The 9,131-nt window shown below is 36.7% G+C and overlaps 1 long non-coding RNA gene across 1 annotated transcript; it reads right to left on the bottom strand.

Annotated features, from left to right (window-relative positions):
- Nucleotides 1–643: 643 nt before the first annotated feature.
- On the bottom strand, nucleotides 644–7,079 carry LOC110218498 (uncharacterized). Its single transcript, XR_002327317.2, has 3 exons — nucleotides 6,839–7,079; nucleotides 6,192–6,305; nucleotides 644–772 (listed from the first exon to the last, which is right to left on the bottom strand). It is a non-coding gene; the product is annotated as an uncharacterized LOC110218498 (long non-coding RNA).
- Nucleotides 7,080–9,131: the final 2,052 nt, after the last annotated feature.

Raw genomic sequence — 9,131 nt, 5'->3', positions numbered from 1 at the left:
AACATGCATTTAAAAAAAATTAAAGCAGAAATTTAAACATGTCTGTTCATAGTTAATTCTTATAGCAAGCAAAAACACTTGTGTCTGTGATTATCTGTAGAATAGCTATCAATGTGAAACCTTCTCCCATGTTGTCAGGAATAAGAGTATGTGCCTAGTATTTAGAAACTTCTAGTTTTTAGTCTTTAGGAAGCTTGTGTGATGTGTATAGGAAGGCTTGTTATATGCCCTTAGGACGGATGATGACCTTTTTGCCTGGAACAGCAAGTTGGTCTGGTTCTGAGATTTTTTATCTTCTAATTCTGATGAATAACAAAAAATAATCAAGAGGAGTCCACTAAAAAACAGCCACAGAATGATAAGCCATGTCCATTTTGGGAGCCAAATGCTAGATGCAGACGTGGCTTCTTGGCTGGAAGGCATAGCAGGAATTCTGTGGCAAATCTGGTGGGCAGTTGCATCACCTCTGTATGTATATTACCCTGCTGACTGGCACTTGGCTCACCATTCATTGATGGGAATGTTTCTGATGAAGCAGGTAGTGCTCATCCAAAGTCTTGTGGCGTGGTTGTTGTCTTACAATATGAAATATAGATCCAAATGTGAGGGTCTTTATTGCAGTAAGTAGAACTTGATATGGGTTCTTCCACGGAGGTTTCAAGCAGACTTTCTATTGATACATCTTCATATAAACCTAGTCCCCAGGCTGGATAAAGGTACCGCTACTCTTGTGGGTCTCTAGGCAACATAGCTTATATCTGCGCATAGAAAACTTTAACACATTTCATTAATGCTTTTCAAAAATTTAAAAATAATATCATGACTTAATTTTAAATTAGATCATTGAGCTGATACAGGGAATGATATAGGAAATCTCATAGACCTAGCCATTAATATTGCAATCTGTCCTATAAAATGAATGCATTTCATTCTATTGATAAAGGGATACCAAATCTAGGAACAAATTTTTTAAAGGCCTTTAGTAACTGTAATAACACCTATCTTCTTACGAGGAAAAGTCTCAATTCATCCCAAATGTAAACATACAATTACAAGTATATGTATATCAAGGATAACATTCTGAAAATTGAATAAAATTATTCTGCATATTTATATAAGATTTCCATGGTGGTGCATGAGCTGCTTATTTTACTGTAGGCTTCCCAATGTTATGTGTCTGGCAGGGGAATTTGAATAGTGTTGTTGGGTGATAGAACAAAAACCAAGCAAAGCAATTTCTTCTGAACTCATTTCTTATTCTATGCACCCCTGCTGCCTTTGCTTATTTGTACCAGTCCATGATACTTCAGTCAGTTAGTGGGCTAGCATTTATTAAGCATTAATTATCTTCCAGGCACTGGGCTAATAAGCAAAATAAGGGAATCAAACCAAGTAGACAGCTTGAGAATAACATGATTGGCTTGAGTGCACACATATACGCCCTGCAAAGATTCAAGTTCTATCTTTCTCTGGTTCCAGCGTCTGATTTTAGAGGAGAGCAACATTCTTGAGATGTTACAGAATGATGAATAGGAAGGGAAACAAACATAGCAACAGATCAGGGCGTTGAAAGGGTGGAAACCATCTCAGGCAGCCGAATCTGCTAAGACATGTCCAAGTGGGACATCATCATAAGGTTTCTGAAGAGTAGTACATTTAGTGATAGTCATAGCAGGAGGGAGTTGTAATGCATCAAGGAGAGCTATTACTTAAATGGGATTTCTGGAGCATCTCCTGGTGCGAAAAAACCTTTTCTTTGAAAGTTGTCCCAAATCGTATATAACAGTAAATATATGTCTAGAATCAGTGTAAATGGCAATAGATTTGCCATTTTCCAATATACAGGTTCTAGTTAAGGCAATAAATTATGCAGCTGGAGCTGTCAATGTAGACAGTAAATAATCGCTTTCAGTTATTTCATGTTGAGGATGCTGACTATATCTAGGAATAAGGCAACCTTGGAGTTTCTTAAGGAAGGCCCATTGGAATAAGATATTAAATCAGGGCTGTGGGAAAGGAGGAGTATTTATTAAGTTCCTACTATGTTCTAGAGCACGGGTGGGGAACCTGCGACCTTGAGGCTATATGTGGCCTCTAGGTCCTTGGGTGCAGCCTTTTGATTGAGTCCAAGTTTTACAGAACAAATCCTTTTGTTAAAGGGATAAGGGGATTTGTTCTGTGAAGTTTGGATTCAGTCAAAGAGCCCTACTTGAGGACCTACAGGGCCACATATGGCCTTGAGGCTGCAGGTTCCCCACCCTTGTTCTAGATACTTTATTTAAGCTCTTCACAAATATTGTCTTATTTGATATCCTCACAACAACCTTGGGAACTAGGTGCTATTATTATCCTTATTTTCAGTTGAGGAAATAGAGAAATAGAGGTTAAGTGATTTGCCCAAGCTTATGTAGCTAGGCTGGATTTGTACTTAGGTCTTCTTTACTCCAGGGCCAGTGCTCTATCCCTTGTTCCATATAGCCATCTAGGTTTTGTGGAGAGGTATGGGAAGAAGAAAAAGTACAGATGGAGGAAGAAATGACACATATCACACACACACACACACACACACACACACACACACACACACACACACACGTATAAAATGAGAATTGAAAACACCTGGAATATCAGGACAAGGCCAATCCTTTTTTATAATGCCCATCATTTCCACAACAAAAACAAATGATTCTGTTACTTTCATCTAAGACAAGACTTTGAGCACTGCCAAGTTCCCTTCTCTATTTTCTCAGGTTACTTGGTTTGGCTACAAAGTTGAAAAATTTGAAAATGTAAAAGGTTTGTTTCAAAACGATCTTTTCTACTTTCTTGGAGAGCTACATAGTGATTAGCTCTCTGACAAAAATTTGGTCTATCAAAACAAATAGGTTTCAAGAAGGCTTGAATCTTTGACCAAAAGAAGAAAAGCCTTGGACAAAACCAGTTAAAATTGCTTCTGAAACAACATCTGTTGGATGATCAGTATTAGAATTTATTTTAAAAATTCTTTTTAAGTGATTCATGAAATCTGGAGGATTTTCATTTTTATCCTGTTTATAATTATTTATGTTTGCCCAATCCGTATGTCTTAGGCAATCTTTTAGAATTGCCTCAAGGATTTGTCGTTGAGCAACAAGAATCCAGTCACCATTTTCTGTCTGAATTAGGACACTGAGCTTCTAAACTTAAATGAAATAACACTTCTGGAAGCAAAACTCTTCCTAAAAGTTGATTTGTCAGACCAAGTTGGATTATGGCAATTGGTATTAACTCATAGCTCCTCTCTTAATTTCAAAGGATCCTCTTTGATGTAAGAAATTATTTTGCTAAAGGTTTAAGATCTCCAGGAGTCCAGGAAATGCAGATGGTAATAAAATGTTCTCCATTTCCCCCTTGCCCAGGAAGCTGCCTTAAAGGAGTTTAGAGCTTACGTTGAGGTTACAATTGGACCTGAGGCTGAAGTAGGAGCAGAAGCTGGAGGGAGATTAGGGGTGAAAGTTGAAACTGGTATGGAGCTGCTAAGGTTGTAGTGAATGCTCCTTCTGTTCTATCTTCTTCCTAAGGTTTGAGGGTGGGAGAACTGGATAAAGATGAGAAATTAGCATGTTGTTATGAATATTTTGAGAAATAGGACCAAACAATCATCTAGTAGGGTAGGAGCGCTTAACCTTTTGTGTGTTATGGACCCACTTGGCAGTCTGGTGAAACCTTTGGACCCTTCTAAAGTCACATTAAGTCAAGTCAACCAGCACTTATTAAAATCCTTCTATGTGCCAGGCACCATGCTAAGTATTGGGGATGCAAAGAAAGGCAAAAATCAGTCTCTCTCTTCTCAAAGCATTCACAATATAATGGGGGAGACAACATATAAAAAACTATTTACAAAGAAGACATAGATAGGAAAAATTAGATAATCAACAGAAAGAATTCACTAAGATAAAGGTTTATCTTGGACTTGAAGCAATCTAGAAAAGCCAGGAGATAGAGATGAAGTGGGAGGAAATTCCAGACATAGAAGACAGCCAGTGAAAATGCAAGAGTCAGGAGATAGAGTGTTATGTGTGAAGAAAAGCAAGGAGGCCAATGTTACTGAATCACAGAGTATGTAGAGGGAACTAAGGTGTACAAAGATTGGAAAAGTAGGAAGGGAATAGATTATGAAAGGCTTTTAATGCTAAGCAGAACATTTTCTATTTGACGCTGGAGATAAAGGGGAGGCATTGAAACTTATTGAATGAATATTTATTGAGTGACATGGTCAGACCTACACTTTAGGAGGATCAGTTTGACAGTGGAATGGAGGATGGAGAAGAGTAGCGACAGACTTGAATCAGGGAGACTAATCAGAAGGCTACTGCAATAGTTCAAGCATGAGAACTGAAAACCTGACATAGGCGGTGGCAGTGTCAGAGGAGAAAAGGGAGACAGAGTATTGTCATAAAGGCAGAATCAACAGTACTTGGAAACAGATAGGATAAGGGGGCTGAGAGATGATGAAGAGGAAGACACTTAATCTGCAAGCCTGGGTGACTGGGAGAATGTGGGGCCCTTGACAGTAATAGGGAAGTTAAGAAGAGGGAAGGTTTTTTTTTCTTTTTCCTTTGTTTTTTCTTTTTTTCTTTTTCTTTTTTTTTTTGAGGGAAGATTTTTTGAAAAAGAAGATGAGAGTGGGGCAGCTAGGTGGCGTAGTGGATAGAGCTCCGGCCTTGGAGTCAGAAAGACCTGAGTTCAAATCTTACCTCAGACACTTGTGTGACCCTGGGCAAGTCACTTAACCCCAACTGCCTCACCAAAAAGCAAAAAAAAAAGAGGATGAGAATTCTTGCAATAATAGTTTAAATGCATAAGGTAAAATACATAAGATTGAAAAGAAACCAATGATATTGAAATATAGTTTATATATATATATATATGGATGTGTATATATGCAAATGTTTTGTATATATACTATACATATATAAATGTTCTATATTACTGTACATATATAAATACAAGTATAAATACACACCTACATGCATATGTATTTGTATGATATGCACAGCTATATGTGTATATGTGTATATATGTGTATATTCATACATAAACATTCATACATATATAAACATACACATACACACATATTTTATATATATATATATATATATATATATATATATATATATATATATATATATATATATATATATATATATATATATATATATCAGGGATGCTAGCTTAAGAACTCCTACTTTCTGGATGATCCTGTTTGAGAAGATGAAGAAACAGGAACAAGATTTTCTATAGTAGTGTCTATTTTAGAGACATGGACTGGTTTTTAATAAAGTGGTAGAACTTTTACAGTATTACTGAAATAATCAAATGCCTTGAAGATTACTCTTTAATACAATTTAGGTAAATGTAGCTATTTAACTAGATATTTGTTTAGAATCTTCAGTATTTTTCTGTGATTGTAAAGCCCCAATTTGATCTTTCAATTTATCCCAAAGAAACTGTGTCCTTTTTGTCTTCAGTAATTTCCTCATGCTAAGCTCCCCATTGACCATCTTGAATCTTAGAACCTTGAGAATAAAATGGTCTTTTCAAATAACTGATTTTCTCTAAATGAAATTTCAACAACCCTGCCTTCACCACTGTTTAAAACAGAGGTGGGTAACCTGTGGCCTGGAGACCACATGTGGCCCTTTAGGTCCTCAAGTTTGGCTCTTTGAATCCAAACTTCACAGAAAAAATCCTCTTAATAAAAGGATTTGTTCTGTAAAACTTTTGTCAAAAGGCCACACCCAAGGACCTAGAAGGCCACATGTGGCCTCCAGGCTGCAGGCCCCACCCCTGGTTTAGAATTATCATCACAGATAAGAGATTTTTACTTTTTCAAAAACTGGCAAGCCTTTGGATTCATTCTTGGTATTTTTATATAAATTAGGCTGGAGTACCTTTTTTTTTTTCCTGGGACCAGCAAAACCACAGAAACTCTGATATCCAATTCAGTTTTTCATTTATGTGAGCTTACATACAGAAAGTAAAGAAATAGAAATTTATGGTAGACACGTAGTTTGCCTGAAGTAATGTGAGAAAGATCACAGGATTTAGTTTCAAGAAAGGAAATTGGAATAGAACTTCATTTTTAACCCAGAAGCAAGTATCCTTCTCTCCCAAATGTAAGGACGTGGGGAAAAAGAAAAATCTCATACCTTTTGGATCATGAGCTTCTCCCAGTGTCCTTTGTATTTTGATGTAATGATAACAGCACTTAAGGGTAGTTGGCATTAGTCCGAGTCTTAGAGATGGTTGATGGGTTTATATTTCTAAAGGGAAGGATATCAGAAGAGTGCATTTCAGGGATGACACATTCATTCCCATAGTGGGAAGGGTAAATTGTTCATAATTCTATACATATATATTTATAATTCATATAGTAACTTTGATTCACACAGGGTGAAAAAACACCTGGAACTGTCAGGAAAGTAATTTGTTCAAGGCTGGTGATAGATAAGGCCACTGGGGAGGAAAGATACCTACTAACTGACTTAGTGAAGACCACAATTCAGCTGGGAAAGGAGAAGGAGAAGGGAACAAGCATTTATCAAGTGCCTACTATACCAGGTGCCATGCTAAATATTTTTAAAAATATTATCTCATTTGTTGAAATGACTCCATCTATAAAAAAGCTAGATTAATCTCAATATCTTGCTATAATAAAACACTTTCAACTACTCATTTTTAACATGGAATCCATCTTGATATATACAAAATGGATCTGGCACAAGTCTGAGCAAATATGGACAGAAATAATTTCTCACCAAAAAACACCATAGAGATTTAAAGCCGGTTTTCTTACCTCTGGAATTGGGCCTTGGAGGTTCAGTGAAAAAAAAAACTCTGTTCCATCCTCTACTGGAAATTGATTGGAATCAAAGTTACTATACTGTTGAGGCAAATAAACAAAGTCACTAGGTGTTATATTTAGTGATCCTATATATTAGAAAAAAAATATTGTTATTGGAAAATATTCAAACAGCTATTTGGAGGATAGTTGCCTGACAGAGATCTTTCTCTATCGACCAAGTATCCCAGGTTGACGCAATTAATATGTGCTTTATATAGTATTGTGAAAATCCTCATGAAACGTTCTAAAAGTTACTTCACACTAGAGTTTTACACTAAAGTTGCAATTTGGGAACAGTGTTTATTGAACAGAAAGGAAATAAATCAAAGTTACATTTTGTTATGTTAAATCATAACAACATCCCACAGATTCATGGATTTCTGGGCTGAAGAAGAGATATTGAAAATTACAAAGTTTCAAACAACAGTAATCCTGTGAGAATAAACTATGTTTTGCCTTATCATGAATATAAAAAATGTTAGTATCTTCTGGTGTTTTATAGAGTAAGCTAGAATTTGCATGGAGGTCATTTTGTTCTGATTTTCAACTAGTTACTTGTAAGTTTTTGTTGTTCAGTTGTTTTCCACTCATGTCCAACTCTTTGTGATCCCATTTGGGATTTTCTTGGCAAAGATACTGGAGTGGTTTGCCATTTCCCTCTCCAGTTCATTTTCTGGATAAGGAACTGAGGCAAATAGCATTAAGTGACTTGCCCAGGGTCACACAGTTAGTAAGTGTATGTGGCCAGATTAGAATTCAGGAAGATGAGCCTAGCACTCTATCCATTGTGCCACCTAGCTGCCCATGCTTATAAATTTAGAGGTCTATTAAATTTCTAATTAAGTCTTATGAATTATTTAATTTTAATTCACTTATAATTTTTATATCTTAATATTTTACTTACGTGCAGGGAATATGACAAATAACATTGTAAGATAGTTTTGCATGATTTCACATATAGAACCTATATCAGATTGCTTACCATCTCAGGGAGGGGGGAGGGCCAGGAGAGAGGGATATAATTTAATTTTAGGTGCCACATTTTAGGAAAGACATAGATAAGTTAGAGCTTGTCCTGAAAAGGAGAAACTGGATAGAGAATGGACAGAAACATGTCATGTCTATGCCTCCAAATAACATAGGCTTCTGGAAGATTGATTACTATTTCTTTGGCTCTTAACTCCAAAGAGGTGATGATCCAGAGAGATCAACATGTTCCCTAGAGTGTTTGAAAAAGGAACTGAATTATGTTGAATTTTAGTCCATAGGAGAACTTGATGTACACATGCTTCAAATTATTGCACTAAAGATGGAGGCAGTTAGCAGGAACTGAGGGTCACCTAACAGTTCAGAAAAAGAAGCCAAGGCCTCAATCAGCAACAGAAGCACTGATAGCTCACACTTACATTGTGCCTTAAGGGTGGCAAAACAGTTTCCATATATTATCTTATCATATCCTCCCATCATTTCTGTAAAATAGATGCTACTATGAATCCCATTTTACATATGAGAAAATTAAGGCTGAGGGAGGTTAAGTGAATTGTCCAGAGTGATATAGAAAGCAAATATTTAAGAAAGGATTCAAACTCAGGTCTTCCTGACTCTAAGGTCTACACTATATCTTCTGTGTCACCTAGCTGCAAAATAACAGGGGAAAAAGAAAAAAAAACTGTATTATTATGGATCATAGATTTTGGGTTGGAAGGGACATCAGAGGTGATCTAGTCTAGCCCCTCCATTTTACGAGAAAAACCAAAGTCTAGAGAAATTAAATGGCTTGCCTAAGGTCACGTAGGTAGTAAGTAAAAGAAGCAGGATTTGAACCCTGGTCTTTGAACTTCCAATCTAGTCTTTTTTGCTCTTTATCACTCTGCCTTCTAGAAATGTCTGTTTGAAAGAAAAAAAAAGATAGACTGATCTCATAGTGAGAGCAAGGGATAACTCGTGTTATACTTATCAATCCGATGTCAAGAGAGTGAGGAGAAGCTCTGAGAATGTTGGGTAGACCTCTCAGGTTGGCTTTATGGGATGATGTGGACAAAAACCACACAGGAGGGGCTGGTGTGCTTGGGTGCAATATCTGAGTCATTGGAGGAAGTACGTGTATTGTTGAGATCACAGAACATGGAAGTTCTGAGTGTCTCCTGCTTTTGAGGAGCTACACATGACTCAGAAAGACATTCTCATTCAGTCCATGTTGGTACAGGACTAGATCACAGACTCCATGGAGGGATGAAAACAGAGT

This window comes from Phascolarctos cinereus, unplaced genomic scaffold (assembly GCF_003287225.1).
Source record: "Phascolarctos cinereus isolate Bilbo 61053 unplaced genomic scaffold, phaCin_HiC Scaffold_2;HRSCAF=192, whole genome shotgun sequence".
Classification (NCBI taxonomy): Eukaryota; Metazoa; Chordata; class Mammalia; order Diprotodontia; family Phascolarctidae; genus Phascolarctos; species Phascolarctos cinereus.
This window is presented reverse-complemented; position numbering and strand designations above follow the sequence as displayed.